Raw genomic sequence first — 24,376 nt, forward strand, 5'->3', positions numbered from 1 at the left:
CACTAATTAAGATTGAGAATTTTTATCACATATGGAATGTAAAAAAACTTTTTAAAATTATTGCTTCAATAGGCATTGCAACTAAGAACAGTTGCTACTTAAGCTTGGATATCTATAAAAAATGATTCTAAAAGTAAAAACAAGTAAACTAGGAAGTTAAGTTTATTACACCTGTCATTCATTTTTTTCTTGATAGCATTATTCACGTTAAACAATGTACATTGTACAAGATTAATGTAAAATTGTTTTTCACTTTTGCATTCATAAATTCCCATAAATATTTTATATGACTTTAAACTTGTAAAAGGTTTTATATGATTCAAAAATACTTTTATGAGACATAACTTGAAATTTTAGTAATAAATTCAGTCAATGCAACAACTAATTAAAAACGGGAATTTACAGATTTTTCTATAAATAAATTCTATACAAAACTTTTATGAATAAACCAAAAACTACTTTTCGAAATAATGAAAAAAATCATCAACTTTAAAAATATATTCAATTTTGTAAACACTTTTATACACTAAATTACAGAAAACAAATTTATCACCAGCAAAAATTTTTAGAAATTTACTAAATTATTTTGATCATTCCTAAGCTTTATACTTAATGTTTAAAGGAAGTACTTGATTATTATTTTTTTTATATTTCGAACATTGTATGATACAAAAGTGGTTTTCCAAAAAAGGGCCATGATCAGTAAAGGGGCTTTAGGGGGGTCATGAGATAATAATTTGAAACTTACACTAGATATTATGGAGTTGATGATGAAGAGTAAAAAAAAGTCCTAAGGTGTTTTCAATGGTAGTTTTGAAATTTACACTAGATATTCTTGAGCTGATAATGAAGAGCAAAAAAAAAAGGTCTAAGGTGTTTTTAATGTAGTTTTTGTTTTTTGAGTAATTTGATGTAGGTGGCAATAGCTTTTAATTGCTTAAAAGGGGGCTTTTTGAAAAAAAGTTTGGGAAACCTTGGGAAAAAACAATCAAATCAGTTTTGAGCAAAACTGCCAAAGAAACTAGTTTTTGAAAAACAGTCTTTTTCAAAAAAAGAAAAACTTTCACTATATTTAAGAGGTTATTAAAGAACAAATAGTAAAACTTTGAAGAAGATTGCTGAAAAACAGTGGGAAAATACAGTTTATTAAACATATTAAGAGGTTGTTTTATTAGGGATGAACAATGTAAGGCAAGCTTGTGAAAATTTCTGACTCCAAGCATGTGATTTGAAAAGTGCTTATAACTTTTCTTTCAGATCACAGTAGTGCTGATTAAGCAATAACTTCATTAAAACCTTGTTGGTCAAGATATTTTATTTTGGATTTTTGTTGTATAATTTTCTACAAATTAGTGGTTTGTCAAGATTAAAAATAGCAAGACCAGTTTGAAAATGACTTTTCCTAGTTAAACTAGAAAACTCTATCAGGTACGCCATTCTTAGAAAAGAAAAAAACTGTCCTGAGTGATCAAAAATTGCCCGAGTCGTCTTGACAATTTTTTTCTAAATCCTTAAAAAAGTTGTAAATTCTTTAGTGTCTGGCACAAACTACTTATACCTCATGTTAATTTTTTTTCAAATAATAATAAAGAAGAATGTACTTTTATGCTTCTGCATTAGATGTTCACTAAAATTATGAGAAATAATGTTTTCAAATATTCAACATTTAAAGTTTAAATCAATTAAGATTAAAAACTAAAATTTGTGGATAATTTTATGTAACCACGTTAAGTCAAGCATAATAAAAAAAAGTTTGTATTTTTCTTTTATTTTTATTGACTACATTGTTATTTTTAAGAATAGTGAACAACTAACCGCAAGGCTAAAATTATTTTAAATAAGCATATCATGTTCTAAAACAAAATTGGTTATGTAAAATAACAAAATATTGAAACTGGATCAACTAAACCTTCTCAAGTCCTCATATTCATTTTTCTTCTTAGTAATTAAAAAAAAGATTGTTTGTGTATTAGGGTGCTTATAAATACAGCAAACTTAAAACCATCAGTTATTTTTCTATTTTATTTGGCAGATATCTCAAACACACCCAGTGAAAAATTTTAGTTGATATAAAGAAAACTTCACCTTGGCACCATTCAATTTTCTAATACCAACCAAATTCAAACTGTATGGGACAAAAATTCAACCTTAAAGTTTTTAGCTGAAATATTTACATATGGCTGTTATCACAAAAACACATGTGCATAAATTGTGACAATTTTAAGAAAGTGCATCCACAAAACTTTCTTTAAATGTCTTAAATTGAGCCCAATGTATTTTTGTGATCATACCCACATTAAAAAAATCAAACTAAATTCCATGGTCACATTTTTTAGGTCCCATACAGTTTGCATCAGGAAGGTTTTCAGAAAATCAAATGGTGCCAAGATTAAAACTTCTTCAAATCATCTTAAAATTTTCACAGGGTGTTCATGTGATATTTGCCAATTGTAAAAAATTGCTGAAAACTCAAGTCATTGTATTTATAAGCACCCAAATGTGAATGCTTCTCCATTAGACTGTCTTCTAAACTTATGAGAAATACTGTTTTTGAAGATTCAACAATAAAAATACAAATTAATAAAACAAAATTTGTGGATAAGTTAAGGTAACCATTTTAATTAACTAAATATATAATAGAAATAGTTTGATTTTTCTTTGATAACAACGTTTTGTTAGGCTGAATAGTAATTAAGGTCTTAATTTCCCATAGAAGTACTTAATTTAGATTTGAGTTTCTCAATTGAGAAAATCTTTGACCAAATAAATTAATTTACTTTACAAATTATTAAATTGACTACTATAACTCTTTATAAAAATATGTGTTATCTATAATTCAATATTCTTAAGACTTTTAGCTTTTAATGTTTAAATTTTAGTAATAAAAACAACAATAAAGAACTGCCTGGAACTTTTTTATGGTTCTTCACTGCTCAAAGTTTTTAAAATTTGAGCATACCAATGGTTTAGACCAGGGTTTTCAAAAGTTGGCCATTTCAGAAACTAAGGGGGCCATAAGCTGCAAAAAGGGTCCAAAAGGGAGGATTTTACACATAAAGGAGCAATAAGGGGGTCCTGAGACCATGAGTTTTAAACTTAAGCTAGAAATTCTGAAGTTGGTTATAAAAAGAAATAAAAAAAGTGTACTTAAATGTAGGTTTTAAACTTATTCTAGATATTAAGCTACAGTCTAAAACTTACACTATATATTCTGGAGGTGATAATTAGTATATCTTAAGTTCTTAAAGGTACTTAAAATTAGTTTTTTGAAAGATCTTATAGGAGTGGGCCATAGTTTTTTAGTTTCTTTCAAGGGGGCCTTATAAAAAATGGGAAATCCTGGTTTAGACTAAAGAAAATTGCTGATTCTTAAATTAAAAATGAAGTTCAAGTCACCAAAAGCTAGCCTAAAATAATCTAAGCTATTTTGGATATTTTTTTTTTTAACTTTGTACTACACTCAACTACATTGTCTTTACAGTTCTTTTACAGCTGGATTGACTGTTAGATAAATTGTAAGAGTATAGGGGGATATTGATGGATAACTAGACTTTCCAGAAAAAGTGTTTCACAGTCATACCTAATAAAAAAAGTCTTTAAGACTTAAAAAATTATAATAAAATAAACAAAGTCATTAAAATCAAATCTGAAGTGATTTATTAACTAATAAAAACCCTAACACATACTAAAATGTAATTAGATTGTTATTTTGAATCATATGTTACAAATTTTTTAACAAGATATTATGAAAAATACACTGTGTTTTAAAGATTACTTGCTGGTCAGACGTTTCCCACTACTTGGAGTAGAATAGTTCAAAATAAGTTGACTTAATATTATGAAAGACATTACACCAAATTTGTATAAGTTTGTCAAAAAGTTCTATAATTATTAAAACTTGTTTTAGATAGGTTCAGGAGAAGGCTTATGAATTTGATTTATTTTTATAAAATATGGCAATTTATTTATTTAAGTTTAAATGTCAACTTTCTTATTAGTGTAATCCTACAGAAAAATGATTTCAAAATAACTTTCTTTGTTTCTTTTGTTCACTCTTAGAGTAAAAAAATCCTGAGTGACCTAAGAATGTTCTAAGTCATTCTATTTTCTTTCAAATCCATTAAATAATTTAACTTTTAAAAATCAATAAAAATTAAGTATTTCAACAAAAATGGTTACAAAATAATAAAATAATGGATTCTAATGTAGTTCAAAATCTAGGAAAAACAGGCCTAAAGTTATCAGAAATTTTAAAACTATTTTCAGTATTTAAAAAAAAAAACTACCCTGAGTTAAAAGAAAAACTTAAAATATCCTGTGTTATACAGAGAATATCAAAAATTTCAGAATATCATGTGGAACACAACTCTGTTTTTATAATATAGTTATAAATAGTTCTAAATTACTGTGTCAATTAACCAAGAAAAGAATAAATGTATTTAATCCATCTCAATAATTCATAATATAAGTCTTAAATCATCAATATAATTTAAATTGATTATCAATTTTTTAAATTTTATTTAGGCTTTAAATAATATGAAAAAATAAGAAAAGCTAAATTAATAAATTATAGCAGATAATAATATAATTATTTGTTGTTAAGAGTTAAGTTATTAAAACTTGCTAAAAATTTAAAACATAAAAATAACAAAAGTATTAACTACTTCTAATACACTAATTAAGATAATGATAATTAGGCTCATCTTATGGAGATAAATTTAAACAAATTAGTTTAAAGTAAAATTTTTATGTATATTAATTAATCTGTTATTTAATTTTCCATTAAAAAAAAGGTTTTGATTGCTCATAATAAAATTACAGAGAGTTTTTTACAACACCTTAATGCCATAAATTAAAATAGCATAAAAAAAATATAAGTATAAAAACTGATTGCTCACATAAATATTTAGTAAATTCTATACAATTTCTTTAAAATCAATTTTTTGTTTTACCAGGGTTATGTAAATTTAATTTTTTAACAACTAACAGTTATATATCCTTACATTTCTGCAATACAATTTTTCCATAACTGTTAAATGTTAAAAAAAAAGAAACTAAGTTTAAAAAAGTGCTAAGTAAAATTTTGGTAAGTAAGAAAACTGATAAAATACATAATAATAAAACTTTATATGGAGCTAATTTTGAAATTTATTTTTTGTCATGTTTAAAACTTTAATTAAAGGATCTATAGCTAGACTTAATAATAATTATAGCTATATCTTATTCTAATACTTTACAAAAACTTAAGTACTCAATAGAGTAGACCACAAAATATAAACTTGAATAGTTATAGTTCAACTACCAATAAGTATAACTCAAAAAATAAAATTTTAATAAACTAGTTGACATAAGTAAAATAAATATTTACTCAATTTAAGATAAAAACTATGCATTTATTGATTCATTATTTTACTCATGCCAGATCTCATTTAAGTTTAATATTTAAAAAAGCAAGCTATAAGCTTGTTTTATATAATCAATAAATAAAGTTGTTACACAAAATATTCAACAAGTAAAGAAAGTTTATGTACATCAATCAATAATAACACTAGTTAAATACAGTAATAAATAAAATGTAATTCTTTAATTCATGTAAATACAAAACAGAATTACAAAATATAAATACATCTTAATGAAATTAGAAAATGAAAAAGAGTAAAAATAGAGAAGTCTGCAACATAATGAAATACTTAGCATGCCTTAATTTCATTTGAAATACTATTCATTAATGAAAAACTATTAATTAAAATAAGACAAAAATCATCTTATAAAAACACAATAAAACATGTTCTTATTTTATTTTGTATAAGACACTTGCCAAACTTGACAGACAATAAATAGAATCTTGCTATTGTTATTTCATTTATAAATACTAATCAAGCTTCCATTTTACATATATTATTGAAAAGTGCATGTAAACTCATTTAAATTTGAATTTTTTATGCAACACCTAGTTTTTCAACCTTTGCATAAACAACAATCATAATTGTTCCTGAAGCTAAAATGGTCTTTTCGGGTTTTACGTTGTATATTTGCTACATACCAACAAGCGCACAAGAAAAATCAGGGATAAACGTGGTAAAAATAGCTAAGTAGCTTTTCTATAAAACTTTAAAAGATTCAATTACAGCATAAAGATTAGAAATATTTTAATATACAATTGAAATAAACGTTTAAGGTAAGAAAAATTCTTTATAGCGAGTAAGTTATATAGATTAAAAATCAACTAATTGCAGGTTTGCCAGGTTGTCAGAAAAAAATGCTAGCTCTGATTTTTTTATACAAAAAGATCTGTTTAGTCTCAAAATATCATACTCCAGTAATTTATCGCTTTATACAATCATTGTATGTAACAAACTTTGGAAAGTTATAGTTGCAGTTATAGTTATAGTGTTGCAGTTTTGGAAACAAAAACCTTTTATATTATTCGTTGAGCAACAAATTTTTCTATTCCTAAGACATAATTTTTATGATTGTTTTGAATACTATTCGTTAAAAAATTAATTTCAGCAGATATTTTGTTAAGTTTAAATGTTAGTTTAGCTATTAGAAGCAATAACTAGTACGGGCAGAAAATAATAAGTTATTAACTAGGAAAAAAGCGGTATCTAATAAAAAGGAGGACAGTTATTTTTAAATTTCTGCTACTCAAATGATAATAAAAATGAATTAGTAATTTCCCAACGTCGGTATAAAATATTTTTTATTAAGCTGGTTTTGGAGACCATTATAAAAAAAAAGCCTTCATCATAGTTGTCAAGATGCTAATGGTTGTTTGGGAAATTTAGTGCTTAAGCTTATGCACTTTTGTTTGTTATAAATTAAAATTTTACGTCTAATTAAATAATACGATTTGTTTGAAAAACTATGACTGTAGTTGTAGATATTACTTACTTCAAAAAAATAATAAAATTAAAAAATAAAGGGAGTAATTATTAGTTATATTTTTGGATATCGACGTGAAGGATTGTTGGTATGTAGCAAAGTTGCGACGTAAACCCGAAAAGACCATTTTAGCTTCAGGAACAATGGGCTGAATATTCTACACATGTGTCGCTGATTGGCTGATCTATTTGGGTGTCTTGCCAAACACATGTACTATTTTAGCAATTATGCACCTGTTTTTTATGGCTCACTGAGCATGAAATAGCAATGTTTTAGAATTGCACTAATGACATCTAAGGCAAGCTAAATTGTGAAACAACTTAAAATGTGAAATGAAAAAAAATTAGACTTTTATCTAACTTTAAAAAAGAAGTTGGTATTTTTACCAGAAAACCTAGAAATTTAAATTGTGAATAAAAATATCAGCCAAAAAAACCTAAAAAAACCTGTAATTTTTTACTCAAACCATATAAAACATTGAAGTTCACAATTTTTGTTTATTTAGTACAATGAAATATAATTTAGATATAAAATATATTATATGAGATGATATGATATAAAATGATAATATGATACATAATATGAGTAAAAAATATATACAAATCAAAGTTTAAACAAGATGGTCTTCAGTTGATTTATATCTCAAATTTTTAGAAAAAAAAAACTTGAAAACAAGCAAAAAGACAAATTAGGGTTGCCACACACTCAAGAAAACTGAGGGAATTTTTAAATTAAAAAAAATATCAGGGAAACTCAGGAAAGTTTTAAATATATATATAAATATCAGGAAAACTTTTTTCGGATCTAGAATGAGATTTAGTAAATTCAGTTTCTATACTTAATCAAAAAAATAGTTTTATTATTTTTCTATAAATGCTTATTTAGAAGTTTTTTAGCCTTGCGGCTAGTTTTTTGATTTTTTCAAGATTTAAAACAACTCAGGGAAACTCAAGGAAATTTAGGTTACTCAGAGAAGTTTCTGGTCACTCAGGGAATATGTTTTGATTTAAAGAGTGGCAACCCTAAGAAATTTATAAATATTAGAAAAATATGTCAAGTAGCTAAGTTAAAACAAATAATAAATGTTTGTCAAAAACTGGATAGGACCCCCCTTTGACTATAAAGCATGGGTATTAATACTATTAGTGTTAAGATATTTTTAAATTCTTAAAAAAAGTAGGCATTTATTAGTGCTTAAAGCTTTCATATTAATGCCAAATTTTTTTTTTAAGTTATTGATCACCCTATGGCCTTTTCTTCAAATATAAAAGCACACCCCCCTATGTCTCAACTTTTGTAAAAAAACCTTTACCCTCCTATAGTTTTATTATAAATTTTCAACAGATCTAACATGGTCGCTCTCAATGTATTCCTTAATTTTTAAGTTTCTATTGTGTTGTGGTTGTAACTTTTTGATTTTTTGTAAAAAAGTTTTTAGCTAATTCAAAAAAACTTTTTTCAACAGTCATACAGTTACAAACATATAATCAACAATATTTTGTAATTATAAGTTGAAAGAAGTTGTTGAGTTTTTGAGAAAAATAATTTTATATTTAAAAAAAAACTAAACTTTACTTGAGAAAAATTTACTATTAATTAATTTAATTAAAAAATAAATTAATTGAATGACAATGTGCCTCTGCGCGGATTTGAACTTGGGTCTCTTATCTGATAGAGATACATCCGGCGCTTTAGGGCGCTCGGCCATGTGGTTGTTGATAAAATTGCCAATTTTGAGTTTATATATTTTACTTTTATCCACAAATTAGTTAATTGGAGTTCTCTTCCATACACAATTAATCATTAGAAAACTATCGCTCACAAAAATTAAATTGTTTTTTGCAAAACTACTATATATTTTTACTATTAAAACTGTTTAGTTAACAAAAAAATTGAGATACAATAAAACAAGAAACAAATAATAAAACAAGAATTATTTTAACGAACCTTATGTAAGTATTAGTTTCTTTGACTTAACTTATTATGAAGATAAATAAAGTAAAATATTTGACTTAAACTTAAAAAAAGTTAAAAGACTCTGGCCCTTACAAACTTTATGTCTGTTTAAATGTTTTGAGTTAAATTAATCCATTCTTAGTTTCAACTTTTTATCTTACTGTTACATATCAATCATGAATTTAAAGATTTTTTTCTTTCACTCTGCTTAAATAAATAATTTATTTTTGTAAAAACTCCGTAATTTTTATTACTCTTTTGAGTTTATAATTTTGTTTACTGTTAAATAGCTAAATAATAAAGTTTTAAATTTCAGTTACTTTTTAAGTTTTGCTAATTGCAACTTTAAACTTTTAATAAGATAAAATATAATGTTAAAGTTCATCGTAATATCGCTTTTATCAGAAATTACTTCATGAATTGTGATGTAGTTTTTGTTTAATGATATTGTTTTAAAAAAATTTAATAAGTAGTGTAAATATTCCGATAGTTTTAATAACTAAAAAGATACAAAGATATTTAAGATAAAGATAAAATATAAATTGATGAAATTTAATTAGGGATGTAAGTTCGTTTTTTCAAATGATAAATTATTTTAGACATAAGTACGTAATATTTTTTAAAACATACTTTAAATACAAATTATAATAATATTAAAAATCTATCTAAAACATATAATTTTTACAAAAACTTGTATAGTCTACTAAGATTATCTGTAAGTAACCTTTTTAAATACTTAAACTATTTTTTATTAAAAAATTTTTCTATATGAGTCTTATTAATAGAAGTATTATATTAAAGTGAGTAATTTTATACTTTTTTAGTCAAGTAGTTGTAGTTATATTAGAAATTTACTATGGTTTATTATAAATGTTATTTTGCGCGATTAATTTGACATTAACATCTTATTTACAAAAACTTATTATAAAATTGAAATAAAATACATTTAAATAAACTAGTTGGCATTATTTTCAGTTATCTAAAAAAATATTGAAAAAATGTACATTTAACCTATCAAGTTATAAAAACTGTATTTATAAGTAATGATCAAAAAGATAAAATAAATATTCTTTTTCATACTTTAAGGTACTTTTCTTGATAAATAAAACAACGTTAAAGAAAGTAATTTGTTTTAAAAAAAAGAAAATATAACGAAAAATATTTATGTTTTTTTTACTTTAAAATTTTAAAATAAACTTAAAAATAGTAAGATTTAAAATCAATATAAGTATTATTAAGGTTTTTTTATTGCTTATATACCTAAATTATTTTTATATTTAATCATCTTTTACTATTGACCTAATTTTTTTTTTGTTGCTGAATTTACTTGTTAGCCTACATATCGTCTTTAATTAGCTTTCGTTCAATTTTAAAATTTATCATTTGGAATGCTTTTTTTATGCAAACCTTAGTTAGTTTGATATTTAACGATCTTTTATTATTGACTTTAGTTTTTTCTTTCTCAATTTACTTGTTAGCTTACATATCGTCTTTAATTAGTTTGCTTTGAACTTTGAAAGTTAGTTTTTTGAATGCTTTTTTTATGCTCAGTGAGCCATAAAAAACAGGTGTATAATTGCTGAAATAGTACATGTGTTTCGCAAGACACCCGATCTATTTTCATACGTTGCAGCATTTAGTGTAGTATTCGCCAAGTATTCGCCAAGTATTCAAAGTTTTTTTAAAAAGATAATTTATCATATAAAAGTTAAGTATATACCAAAAAAAAAAGTACCTTCTTTTTCTGGATGGTCTGAAGTTTTAGAAAACAGTTTATATTTTTAAGTATATAAGTTTTAAATTACCTTAAATTACGTCACAATAGTAGTATTTTTTTTCTCTATTTGATATCCTAAAAAAAACTTTGTTTCGGAGAATTCTCCTATAAAGAGTCAAAGTTAGTCTTTAAAAGAGGTATTGGCGTCTTCCTTAAGGTCTGTAGTTTTGCAATTCAGTCTTTGATTTTTAATTTTTGACGTATTTTTTTTCAAAAATGACGTCACAAAGAAAAAAAAAAAACAATTGCTATAATCAAAAAGTTATTTTCATAGAGATAAAACTATCCAACCGTAAATTTTGATGCTATTTATCATATTTTGGAGCCACAAGTTAGCAAAAGACTTAGTTTAAAATTCAAAAGTCTGTTCTCAAATATTAAACCTTACTAATTTCAGAAATTTGTATACAATTTAACTGTTATACATCTGTAGGATGAGAAAAAAATTTTAAATAACAATTTAACTTAGGATTATTTATTTTTGCTTCTAATGTAAGGTTATGAGTGGTGGGGTTCATTATTTTGGTTTAGAAATTCACAGTAATTACCTAGGATGAAGTTGCACCAATGTCAAACTTAAATTATATTGAATTTAATGTCTTTCTAACCATTATTTGAGGCTAAAAATCAATGTTTTATGCTAACTATGTTTAGCCTGAAATATATATTGTTTTAAACAAGGTTTAAATACATATTGAGAATAACATTTATTTATGACAAACTAAAGTATTGGATTGATTATGTTTTAAAATATCATAATCAATGAAAAAAAAGTTGAAAAGATTTAATTGCTTTATTTAAGTTTTATTAATTTATGATATATAAATCAATTAATGTACTTATAAATAAAAATTTTTAGCCAAAAATTATAGTTAAGAATACATCAAATACAATATAATTTCAGTTAGATATTGGTGCAACATCATACTAGATAATTATCAAATTCACATTGGCTTTTATGTAATAAAATATATATAGGATTGCCACACACTAATGAGCTCACAGAAATTTCAAATAATAGAAAATCTCAGGGAAACTCACAAAATTTTTAATTTTTTTTAACGCTGGGAAACTCAAATCAGTTTTAAGATTTTTAAGAAAACCTCAGAAATTTTCTAAATAGTTTATTAAAAGTATCTAAGGATTTTAAAAAAACTCCGAGAAGGCTAAGGTTACTTACAGAAGATTTTATGACTCAAAGAGTGGCAAACAAGTATATATTAAGATATAATTTATATTATTTCTTGAAGTATTAGCTTATAATATTTACAGTTATAGTTAGTTTTAATTAAGTTCAGTTTAAATGTAAAAAATAAAGTTCACAGGGTAACTTAGGCCTCTGATTGTTTTTATAAGTTTGTTTTGGATCTAAAACATTGTTTGAACAACAGATATCTAATTTGCCACAAGAACTTTTTTAAGGGTATAAGGGGTTAAAAGCCAATCACTTCCATGTTTTTGTTTATTTATATAACTATGATTCTTCCATTTAATAACCATAAGGAAATTACAGTTGAGTCCAGGGGGTTACATCCATGTAAGATACTAACTAAATTTTTAAAACATATATGTTATATATTTAAAGAGTATCTTTAAGAAGTATGCATTTGTGTAAGGTAAGAATAAACTTAGGGGCATAGGGGAGTTAAAACACTTTTTTTAGAAATAAATATTAGTTAAAGGTCAGTTATTAATTAAGAAAAAGTGTAACCCACCTGTAAAAACAAATTTAGGGGCATAGGGGAGTTAAAACACTTTTTTAGTAATGTGATCTTGTTTTATGTAGTTTTTAATAAAATACAAGTTGCTTTTTACAGACTTTAAAAATTCAAAATAACTTTTGAGATATAGCCGGTCAAATTTGGAGGCAACAATAGGTTCCATATGGGAGGCACAACTTAAACAGCAAATAACTAGAATTCACTAAAGATATATCTCCTAGCATTTTTGAAATTCCATCACAAATTTTTAGTAAATGTTCCTTGCAATATTTGAAAATACTAGTGCAAGGTATTATTAAAATTATTAAAAAATATATATAAAAAATAAAACATTTTTTTTTGTTTTTTTTTATAAAATTTTTATTTGTTTTTGCAAAAGACTTTTCTAAACATTGCAACGAACATTTCTTAAAAATTTGAGGTAGTTATCTCAAAAAACCTAGGTAAAGATATATTCTTAGTGATTTGTAGTTATTTACTGTTTTAGTTGTGCCTCCTATAAAGAACCTATTGTTGCTTCCGACTTTGACCGGCTATATCTCAAAGATTGTTTTGAATTTTTAAAATCTGTAAATAGCACCTTGTAGCTCATTAAAACTATACAAAACAAGATCACATTCTAAAAAAAAAGTTTTTTAACCCTCCTATGCCCTTAAACTTATACTTATCTTACACGGATGCGTACTTCTTAAAGATACTCTTTGAATGTAATAGATAAATAATAATTGGCTTTTTATTTATTTTTTATAAATATATGTGGTTACTTACATAATTATATAAATAAATAAAAATATGGAAGTGGTGGGCTTTGAACCCTAACACAGGTGTTTCTGAGCAAAAATACACTGCCTTAACGACTCGTCCATGTTGCCTGTGATATAGCAGCACATTTTGCGTTTACTAATGTAAAAATTTTAAGAATTTTTCAAAAGTTTTTGCATTGAAATTTATTCATAAATACTAATTCAATAAAAATATGATAACATAAATAATTATGTACCTATTTTGTTAACATAACAAAACAACTAAATTAATATTTAAATTAATTTAATCATTACATTTAATCAAGTATAATACTTGCTATTTAAAAAAATACAAAACAACAAAACAAAAATTATACGTAATACACACAACAAGTTAATACACAAAACAAACAAGATAATTGACTTACTTTAACTAAATAAAAGTAATAGTTATATTAATTTAAACTGTTATGCCTAAGTATAAGCTTAATATTTAACCTATAATAAATAAACTTTTTTGAATCCTACGCCTACCCCTTACACTCATTTTATTTCTAAACTAAATGGATCTTATAAAATTTACTCCTTTATTAAACTAACTCTTAACTATTTTTAGAGTTTTGTTTTTCAATAATTTTACAACTTTTTCATTTATACTTTTATGTTTATTTTCGCCAAAAAAAAACTATTTTAAGTTTATATTAAAAATCTGCTTGAATATTTTTTTACTTTTTTTTGTTTATATGTGATAAAAATCTCGAATCAAGATGTTTTGTAAGCGTTTTGTGTTAATTTTATTGAAAATTTTGTTTTCTCTGAGTGTTTTTAATGAAAATAGCATAAATACAATTGAAAAATATTGTTTTAAAGTACAAAGAATTAATAAAATTCATTACTTAACGGGTTTTTAACCAATGAGAATTTGAAATAAAGTTTTTGATTGTACGAACCTTGATTTCATTCCTTTGGTAAACCAGAATTGACCATATATTTAATATTCTGTCATTTATGCATTAAAGGGTTATAAGTAGAATTCAAAATGTTTTTAAAGTTTATTATTGTCTCTTAAAACGTGAAATCTTATTTATATTTAATTTTTCTATAAACTTCTCATCAAACCATCTTTTAATAATATTTTGATATTTACATACAAAAAATTGATCTATACATGACGTTTAAACGACGTTTTATTATTTATTTTATATACAAAATGTACTAAATACCATTGTTTATATTGAAACTGATTAAGTTATAACATTTTTAGGTTTTCTTATTTTTTTCTGTGTTATAACATAAAAATTTAATCACTATTGATTGTTTTATATTTTTTTACCCAAAAGTACGTTTCTTTTAGTTGTTTATTTTAAAATTTACGTAAATTTGGTTTTTTATAGGTAATTATTAAAAAAATTATTTATATTTAGTGGTTTATAAAAACACTATGTAAAGACTACTTATGTTCGATGTCATTTTTAACCATAATTAAAAAAAATTCTATAAATTATTAAAAACTAACTGTTTTATGTTATATTACTTAAATTAGTTATTTTTCAAGTTAACTTAATACATCTAAGTTTAAAATATTAGAGTTGTTTTAAATTTTTTATTAACAATATGTTTGCTTTTTAATGTTATTGCATCATTTTGTCCCTGGTTTCGTAATAATTTAAAACTTTTTTATGCTCTTTAGCGCTACAAATTTTAAACAAATCAGTGACGCATTGGTGGAATATTCAGCAGAGGAACAATTATGATTGTTGTTTATGCAAAGGTTGAAAAACTAGGTGTTGCACAAAAAATTTAAATTTAAATGCTATTAAATTGAGTTAACCGATCACTTTTCAATTTTGTATGTAAAATGTAAGCTTGATTAGTGTTTATAAGTGAAATAACTTAAAAAGTATACAATTATTGTCTATCAAGTTTGGCTAGTGTATCAAATATATTAAGAACATGTTTTATTGTGTTTTTATAAGATGATTTTTGTCTTGTTTTAAATAATTGTTTTTTATTATTGAGTAGTATTTTAAATGAATTTAAGGCTTGCTAAGTCTTTCTAAATGTTATAGACTTCTCTATTTGTACTCTTTTTCATTTGGTTTATGTGCATTAAGTTGTATTTATATTTTGTTATTTATATTTGTATTTATATTTAACAAATAGTTACATTTTGTCTATTACTGTTTTAGACTATTGTTATTTTATGTACAATATATTTTATGTGACTATTGTTAACATTTTTATATAAGAACTTAATTTATTGATTGTATAAAAAAAAACAAAATTTATAACAATTTTAAATCAAATTAGGCATGAGTGAAATAATGAAGCAATATTTTTATCTTAAATTGAATATATATTTTTTTACTACCTGCGTCAAATAGTTTATTTAAGTTATAACCTTTTTTTTTTGTTGAGTTGTAGGTAGGTATTTAATAATAACAGTAGCTCAAATTTCTATTTTGTTGCCTACTTGTATACTACGAGAGTGAACTTGGCTTGAATGGCTTTTTTTGTAACTTTTATTTTTAACCAAGATTTAAAACCAATTATTTTCAAATTCTTTTATTCTAACTTGGAACCTTTTTTTTATTCTAAAGAACGTTCTTTGCTTTGCTTTTTACAATAATTTCCATCGAATTGGGGTTTGACTTTTGTAGTGGGGCTTTAAAAATTCTGAGTTTTTTCTTTGTTTTTAGTTTTACAAGTTTTTTTTCCAAAATTAACATTTTTTTTGTATTTTTTTTTTTAATTTAACATACTTAAACTAAGTTTTAACTTGTAATTAATTTTTTTTTATACCACAAGCCTAAATAAAAATTTCACAAAAGTTCTAATTTTGCACGATTTTCGATTTTTAGGTTTACAGACTATTATTCAAAATATAAACTTTTTTAATAATTTTTATTTTAAATAGACTTGTATAGATAAGTTTCATGATGTAATTATAATTTTTACCCGATTAATTATTGTTTTTAGAATATATGACCCATACAAGTTTTACCTAACTCTTAGCAACGCTATTTAAGGGATTTCCTGCTCAAGTGCTAAGAGTTTAGGTAAAATTTGTATGGGTCATATATTCTAAAAACAAAAACTAGTTGGGAAAAAATGTATAATTACATCATGAAACTTAACTATACAAGTCTGTGAAATATAAAACTTATTGAAAAAAAATATTTTGCATAAAAGTCGGTAAACCTAAAAATCAAAAATCCTGCAAAATTGGAAATTTTCTGAAAAAATTTTTTAGACTTATGGTATAAAATAGAATATATTAAAAAAATATTAATTACAAGTTTAAACTTAGTTTAATTAGTATGTTAAATAAAAAATTTTAAAGAAAATTAGATTTTTTGGAGAAAAACTTGTAAAACTAAAAACATAGAAAATAGCTCAAAATTTTTAAAGAGGCCCCACTACAAAAGTCAAACCCCAATTCGATGGAGACTATTGTGAAAAGCAAAGCAAATAATGTTCTTTAGATTAATAAAAGTTTTAAGTTAGCAGAAAAGATTTTAAAAATAAATGTTTTAAAAGTTCGGTTAAAAAAAATACAAAAAAAGCCACTCAAACCAAGTTTACGCTCGTTTACTCTATTAAGTACTTAAGTTTTTAATAAAAAAAAGAAATAAAATGAGATGTACTTAAATAGCTTAAATTATTATTAAAAAAAGCTAGTCACCCTCTACTCAAAGTTTTAAATATGACAAAAACTAGGAGTTAAAATTAACTGCAGATAAATTTTTAGTATAATCTATTTTATTAAATTTATATATACCAAAGTTATACTTAGCACTTTAATTTAAAAAATAAAAGACAGTAAGTTTTAAAAAGTGGTGCATATAATTTTGGCAGTAAAAAAGTAATAAAAATACATGATTTTAAAACTTTATCTGGAGCTAATTTTAGATTTTAGATTTTGTTATGTTTGGCTTCCAAGTGTTAGTGTTGCTCTTAGTTGTTGGATAATTATATAAATTATGTAGGCCTTACTAGGTTTCTAAATAAAGCTTTAGAAATTAAGTATATACTATTTTATTTGTTTAATTAAGATGCACCATTGTTTATTGCTTTACTGTTAAAGGTATTTTAGAATGCTTACAAAGTTTTACTCTTTACAAAATAATGGCTTAGCAAATTATTCAAAAACATGTATACACATGACATATAAATTTTTAAAAACAACAAATTTAGTTTTATTCTTTTTGACATGTAATTATAAAAATGTTTCTTTTATAATTTTTTTATCACTATATTGAAATTTGCAAAGAAACATTTAAAAATGTCAATAACTATTTACTAAAGCTAAAATATTTTTTTCAATTTGTAAATTTATTTGTTTAAATGGCAAACTTTTTCAACTTTGTTTTTTTTTACTTTTTTTTTAACTTTAAAAACACTGTCTGGTTTAATGTAACTGATTGTAACTTTTTTGTTATAAAAAGTTGCAACTTAAAAAAATTTAAATAGATTATTAAAGTATTTAAGGGTTTTATAACAAAAACTTGCGCTGTTTAAAATTAAAATAATAATATATGTTTTGTTTAAATATTAGCTAACTTAACAAAATAACTAAAACTTTAAGTATGCCCTTTACAATGTATTGAATATATGAATATTATTTTCAACAACTTAAAACAAAATAACATTTAAATAAATAAGAACTGATTGTATAAAAAGTGTACAAAGTTATCTACATCACATATCAAACTTTTAGCTTAGTTTTTTTACAGATGTCAGTGAGAGTGGCTTGTAAATGACTACGTGAAATGGTTATCTACTAAATGCAAAAGACTTGAAGAAAGAGAAAAAAAAACAACGCTTTATGAAATCGAACTAGAAGAGGAAATGGGTATCAAATTTTATTAAATGTTTTATATCATCACTGTGTTTGTAGTTGATCTTTTATTATTGTGTTTTGTGTAATTTTTTGGAAACACAGAGCATCTGATAGATTGCGTAATCATTGTTTTTGAGTTAGGTTGTAATCAAAAGAACAAAATTGTTGTTTTATTTAATTAGATTTATAAATAATAATAGTAATAATATTAGGACAAAGGTACTTTGTTAAACATTAATTTAGACTTTGAAATGAAATTAAAATTAAATTTTAAGTAGTCCAGGCGAAAATCCTACAAATAGCTAAATGTGTCTAGAAACCGATTAAAAATAAAAACTGACCTAAACTTTAATTAAGGCCTGCAGAAAATTTTGAAACTTGAAATTTGGCCCGCGAAAACCAATTGCTTACCGACCCCTGTACTAGAGCATAAAGTAGGCAAACTTAACTATTTGTTCATAAATTTATGTATTTAGTTCTTTTTGCTTTGGATTAATACAAAAGACTATTCAAGTTTTCTTAATTTTCAAAAGTATCTACAAAATGACTTTTATTACGAAAAAAAAGACATCAATGACAGTTTATAGTTTTTGGATAAACAAATTTACATTGAAATGTTATAGTAGGTGTTTGCCGTTTCGAAAACGACTTTAAAAAGTCTAGGACAAAAAGAAAGCAATAGAAATAAAATGTTTGATAATCTTGTATATTTAATTATATAATAAGTGTGTAAACGAGCGTTTTTGATTTCTTGAACATTACGTCACTAGAAGTTTAAAAACATAAGTAGCTCTGCTTAAATTAATTGGCAAACAAACAGCGTCAAAGCTAAAATATTCAGTTTTGTTTTATTTGAAAATGTTTTATCTTTAGCATTTAAGTCGTAACACTGGCTTTAAGCAATGCTTGAACTTTTTTATAAATTTTACAAACTATCTTAACTAAAATACGAAGCATCAAAAACTTTATTTTCCTTCTAGTTTTATTTATTAAAGAAAAACTTTAAATTTATTATAAAACAGTTAGTATAATTTATAAACATTTATTTTTAGTTTGTGAACGTTGTTTTAATTAATAAATATTGAAAAAAACATTTTTTTTTAAAGTCTTTATTAATGTTTTACATCAATTAAATCTAGTTAAGATTTGAATGTGATATCAATAATTGATTTCATTTTATTTTTTCTATTTTAGAAATAACAAATCTTAAAAGTTAAAAAGTTGAAATATTATAGTAGTATTGATAACCTAATAAAAGTTTATTAGGTTATCAATACATACTTTTTTCATGAAATACATATAAAAAGGTTTATGTTAGGTTTTAATGGTTTTATTGCTTTGTGTCGCAAAAAAAAAAGGTTAAGTTGAGATAATTTCTAACTGATTTATTAACGTTTTGAACTTTAAAAACTAATTAGTTCAAAAGTTAAACTTTATTACAGATAAAGCGTATAATGACTTTTTTAGATTAAATGAAGTAACTTTTCAATAATTTAATCATATATATGTTATAGTTATTTAGTTTAAAACAAAGTTGTAGTTCAAATAACTACATATCCTTTAATTTTATTTAGAAATTGTTGCAAATCGTAGTTATTACGATTTTTAAATAGTCAGAATTTAAAGAAAAAAAAACAGTATGATAAAATGTAAATATAGCATTTTAATTATATTCGCAACAATAAAACTAGCGTAAGTTGAAACATATTCATTACGTCACTTGATGTTTTGCAGCGCAGAACATAACACTTTTTGATTAAACATTTTTTTTGCAACATTTTGCGACGCAAACTTACTGTTGAGGTTTTGATACTGGTGCGTAAGATGAGCAAAAATAAAATGTGTTAAAATTTTTTCACATCATTTATTTTTTCATTTTTAACTTTTGTAGCCTTAGTTTTGCAATTAAACAAAATAAGAATCTAATTAAAAATATACCTAAAGTTTTTATTAGAATTTGTATTTTATTAAGTTAAAAATAGGTTTATTTATCTGTATGCTGTAAAACTAATACTACTATTAAATATTGAACAAAAAATCTGTACCTGAAAAAAATAAAGTTGATGTCAAATATTTTAAAGCAATAACAGTTTTCGTTAGGAGAAATTGTAAAGTAAGGAAACGTAACCAGAAATTTTTTTTGATGTGAAATTAAAATTATTAATTTTATTTTATCTAATTTATTTAGCATACTAGTAACCAACAAATTTAATATATCGAAATTTATAGATAAACTTAGTTAATTTTAAAAAATACTGAACTTTTGTAAATTGTTCATTTTTATTTTATTGTAGTAGTGAATAATTGATAGATTTATAGGAGATTATATTGTTGAAAGCAAAAATTTTAGAAATGATTTTTTCCAGGAAATATAAGTGTTTAATCAAATATAAAAAAATCGAATAAAACAAAATTTTTTGAACTAAACTATTTTAAAATTGCAAATTTTAATAGTTTTTTAACAAATCATTAAGAGTTTACTTTTTATTGAAAAATGCAAGAAACTTGGTTAAAAATCAAATATTTTATTAAAGTTCTTAGAAAACAAATAATGTTAAGATAAGTTTAAAAACTGCTATTAAAAGCTTGTTAATCATTTTGTACTCATAAAAAACAGCATTTTGTGTCTTGACTAGGTGCTTTTTTCTTCTAAAAGAACTACTTGAAAATATGCAAGAAAAGAACAATGTTCATAACTACGCTTGAATATATTTATCTTAAATTAAGCGAATTTTATTTTGCACAAGCATATATAGTGAACTTAATCAAAAAACATTTAATAGTATAATTTTTAAGATTACTTAAGTTTAAAAATCTTTTTATTAAAATAAAATAATATAAATATATTTAAAACCTTTAGGATAAATTCTTTTTAAGTTATTACCATTAAATTTAATTGTTGTTGAATAGCTTGTTTATAAAAACTTCAATACAGTGTTTTGAAATTCATAAGATGTTTTTATAAATAAACTTATAAATATTTATCCGAAAAATAAAAAAAAATACATAGAAATTCAAAATTTGCTATCCTGTAATCTTAAAATTTTTTAATTAGTTGCAAAACAAATTTTTATCATTTTGATACAGGTGGTTGTACTCAATAAAAGAAACAAAAGTTGAAATAACATGGATTTTAATAAAGAAAATAATATTTTCTTCGAACACTGTGAGATTTTCAATAACTAGTTAGGAATGTTTCTACTTTATCTTTATTAATCGTAATATGTGTTTTTTATTAATAAATTATAAAAATTGCTCAAAAAGTTTGGTACAAAGACATGTTATACGTAAAAACCTTACGGTTATCGATTAAATACGACTTTTAAATGTTTAGAACCATAATATTTTGAATACTACCAATTGAAGTACTAATTTAAACTATAATAATAGACAAGCGTTTGCTTGATTTTTGATCAAACGTAACTAAATGGTTTGAAGTACGTAAAAAGTTTTAGGTATTTTATTGTTTGAGCAACACTATAAAATTAAGTTGCATGTAGTCAATGAGTGTCTAATACAGTATGTATGTAGGCATAACTTTAGCATAAGAATAATATGTAATTAATGTAGTAATCAATATAGACACCGATTGCACTTATTACTCTAAGGAATATTTTAGTTGGATATTAACATTTATTAAGTTTTTTATGTACCCGTGGAGCTTGTGTCTTTACCTATTTACTTCACTAGATAAACTGCTTTTAAAGTTCTATTCAACTTTGAAATCTAATAAAGTTATTTATATAAAATTCCTCGTAATGTTCAGTAAATCGAGCAATCTTTTTTAATTAAGACAAATTACTATGTAGTTGTAAAGGTATAAATAAATACTCATTTCTGTCATTGTTATTTTATTCTTACCCGGGTATAATGTATACAAAAATTAAAATTTACCAAAATGAAAGAAAATATCATACTAGTTAAACTGTCTAAAATAATTGTAAAACACATTTTTTTAACAAAAAAATATCATTTGAAATAATATATTTAATTTGTTCAAACTTGTATTTCAATTCACTTAGACTTAAAATTGTATTTCATTTTCACAGTAGTAACTTATTAACATTCCTATGCAGAACATAATAGGAGTGTTAAATATAGGTTATTAGTTTATATTGGTAAAAAATTCCTATTATGTTTAAACAAATTATGCATTTTCAATATTTATAAAAAAGTTATACTAAGTTTTATATTTCAAAAAAAATAAAAAAAATATTTGCAGCCTAAATGTAACTTTAATAAATTAAAATATAAAAAGTATAAAAATAGACATTTATAAGGTATACGTATAGTATCGGCTTTGTATTGAATACATTGTTATTTTGTTTTATTTTAAACAGTAATATATAATTTATGTTATAATAACATCTTATTAAAAAAACAATGTATAAAAAGATAATTTAACTCAAATAACATTTTCAATAATGATTTAACTTCAATTAAAATTATCCTCTTCTTAAGTTAGTTATGAATACTCTTAATTTGTTTTATGGATATTTAAAAATACATATAGTTATAAAGTGATAACACACTTTGATACTACGAATGTTTCAAAGTTTCTGTTTAAATTTCGAATATTTTTTTTTTACTTTCCATAAGCTCATTTCTAAACATTAAGATAATAAAATAAAAAGTTAAAAAATTATAGTTAATCAAATCTAAACTTACATTTTTAGAAGTATGTTAGTCGTAATAAACACGACTTTTAAAAACTGTCAAAAACTAACGGGTCAAGAATACAAAATGTTTAAAAGTATTCATCAAAATATATTTCCAATATTTAAACGAGCGTTTGCGATATTTAGTTTATGAGCTCAGCCTTTCGCACATTAAAAAGTATTTTTATTACTGTTAACGCACAAAGTAAGCGAATTTGATAGATTAGTGTACAGCTACAACAGTCAATTCTGAAATATTTTGATCTTATTTAATATAACGCTATCAAAACTATTTGAACAAACGTGTCAGTCAAACATAGTAAAACAGTTTATAATGACATATTAGACTATTTTTTTAGGTAGTTGTCAGTCTTAGCACTTATAAGGTAAATTTTTTTTATCTTAAGCATCACAATAATGTAATTAGATGACTAAACATAACTTTAGTAAATACAATCAAATGTGTTTTTTTTTTACTTTGTCACCAGAAAAGTTGTAATGCAAAAAAAAAATATTTAGTTATTAGTATCTAAGTTAAAAAAGTTAAGTTGGGTGAACTTATATATAATATTTTTCAAAACTTAAAACGATAATAATTTTGAAAGATAAAATATAAAAATTAATTGTAAACGGGCGATGACAGTATTATTTTAAAACGTCACTATTTATTTTGCAGCTCAAATAACTGTTTAGACTTCGTTTTTTTTGTTTTTGCAATGTTTGGCAATAAAAACCCATAGTAGGCCTTTGAGCGTGTAAAATGATCAATTTTGAAATATTTTATTTCTCTGAAGAAGTAAAGTTAGTCGTAATAAAAACAACTATTAAACGATTAGTTTTTATTTTTTGAAATGTTATTTAAAATCGGTATATTGTTTATTTAAATATAATCGTATAAATAAAACAAGCGTTTGCGAGGTATATTCAACACGTCATTAAATGTTTTGCAATGCCGAAAAACTAATATATTAGATTTTTTTGCGATGATTTTGTTGTCAATTTCAAATGTTTAGCTTTTTACAATTGCGCATAAAATGATAAACAATTAACACGTTGGCTTAAAATTTATTTTTACTTAAATTTTAACTTCAAATATTTTTTAGCCTTGCAATTTTAAACAGTAAGAAAATATTCGAAAGCGATAAAAAATTTTACATCAAAAGTACAACTTATACTTTTTAAATTTAAAGGCGAAATACTATAACACACATTTATTTAATGAAACAAAAACAAAATTTTTCAAAGTATTTTAAGTTTTTAAATAGGTAAACTTTTGTTTGCTGTATTTTTCGCCAGCATTTTTGATTTACTTAGTAATATACTTGTAATTTATAAGTGTATACTATTTGTTTTCAATTTTATCTTTGTTTATTCTTATGCATCATCGATTATATCTTTTTTCAGTTTTTTCTTTGTCTGTTAAACATTAACTTTACCAAAACAGCAAACTTAAACAACATAAAAAGAATTATAAAAACTATCAATAGTTATATAACATGATAATACGTTTAGAACAAACGTTTATTACTAAGCATCTCTTTAAGTACAATATCAAAACGACGATCTAAAGCACTTTATATATATAGTGATAGGAAGGTAATTAAAGGTGGTTAGTAATTCTTTAAATAAGTATTTATATATATAATAACATTATATAGAGTTTTTTTACAAGAAACATCTGAGTTATTTATTTAAAGCAAAATGCGTAGTTGAAACATTTAGTTTTGAACTTGTAAATAAACGTCAGTTTTATTTTGATTGTTATGTTACATGGTCAAAGTTTTAAAAGTATG

Source organism: Thalia democratica, chromosome 8 (genome assembly GCF_965202585.1).
Source record: "Thalia democratica chromosome 8, ktThaDemo2.hap1.1, whole genome shotgun sequence".
Classification (NCBI taxonomy): Eukaryota; Metazoa; Chordata; class Thaliacea; order Salpida; family Salpidae; genus Thalia; species Thalia democratica.